This window comes from Lissotriton vulgaris, chromosome 1_1 (genome assembly GCF_964263255.1).
Source record: "Lissotriton vulgaris chromosome 1_1, aLisVul1.2, whole genome shotgun sequence".
Classification (NCBI taxonomy): Eukaryota; Metazoa; Chordata; class Amphibia; order Caudata; family Salamandridae; genus Lissotriton; species Lissotriton vulgaris.
The window spans coordinates 277,620,356-277,621,431 of NC_141685.1; the positions used below are offsets into that span (position 1 = coordinate 277,620,356).

The following is a 1,076-nucleotide window of genomic DNA, read 5'->3' on the forward strand; positions in this document are numbered from 1 at the left end:
ATACAGAGAAATGACATCTGTTCTTTTAGCTAGTTATCCTGAACCCTCCTGGTAGAAACATAATAAAGTTGGACAGACTGATGAGTTAGTTGTTCGGCGGAAAAAGAGCTCCTCAGACATGTGCGCGAGACAACTTTATCGTCATTCTGTCAAGGCCGACATTTTACCCCAATCTGTCATGGCCGTTTGCTTGCAAAATATCTTCCCGGTTTTAAGTCTTTCAACCCGATCCAGCATGGACGCCACGCCTCTCATTCCAGTGACGTCCAAACCAATGGCGAGCCATTCTAAACCAGTGAGGTGTTTGGTTTGTCGGATCTCAAGCAGGGCGTGGCCGAGGTACTAATATTTGCATATTTTCTGTGCAATGCCATGGACTTCTTTTCTTTGTTTTTCTTTGTTAAATTGTCAATAATAACTTATTTTAGTACCCTCAGATCTTTTACTCCTTTCCATTTCAATCAACAATTAATATATTAAAGATGACCTATCAAAAAGGTATTTTTTAGCGCTACCACATGAAATTGCACCTGCAATGTTTAAAATAGCTCTGTACTATTTGTCTAGAAGGCTTCTTATAAAGAGAAGCTGCCACATCATGTTTAAAATAGCTCTGTACTATTTGTCTAGAAGGCTTCTTATAAAGAGAAGCCGCCACATCATTGTAAATGAAAGATATGAAGGAAGTTTTCTGTTTTAACGTAGAACGGTTGGAGCGCTGAGAAATGATAATGTGATTTTAGGATCTTGATATGAAACTCGCTTAAATAAGTAGTGTGAAATAATGTCACGGTCTATTTATGGATGCCTTTCTATGCTACTCAATGGTGGGTGTTGCCAGCAGATGTTATATAAATGAGTACAGTGAGGTTCGTTGTTGATTGCCGAAAAGTGCCCAATTAATTTTAGCTTGTTTTGTTAACTGGATTTTTTAATTCCAGGTTACCTCCGTTCTAGATTTGCTGCTAAATAGAATGCTTTGCGAGAAGTTGTCCCTCCAGCGGTAAATCAATGATTGCCACGAGCTAAAAGTTCAACAAAACAGACTTGCACAGTGTTAAGTAGCGGGCCCTGGG

General features: G+C 39.3%; 1 pseudogene; it reads left to right on the plus strand.

Annotated features, from left to right (window-relative positions):
* The first annotated feature begins 603 nt into the window (after window positions 1–603).
* On the plus strand, window positions 604–656 carry LOC147746950 (U7 small nuclear RNA; annotated as a pseudogene).
* The last annotated feature ends 420 nt before the right edge of the window (window positions 657–1,076 follow it).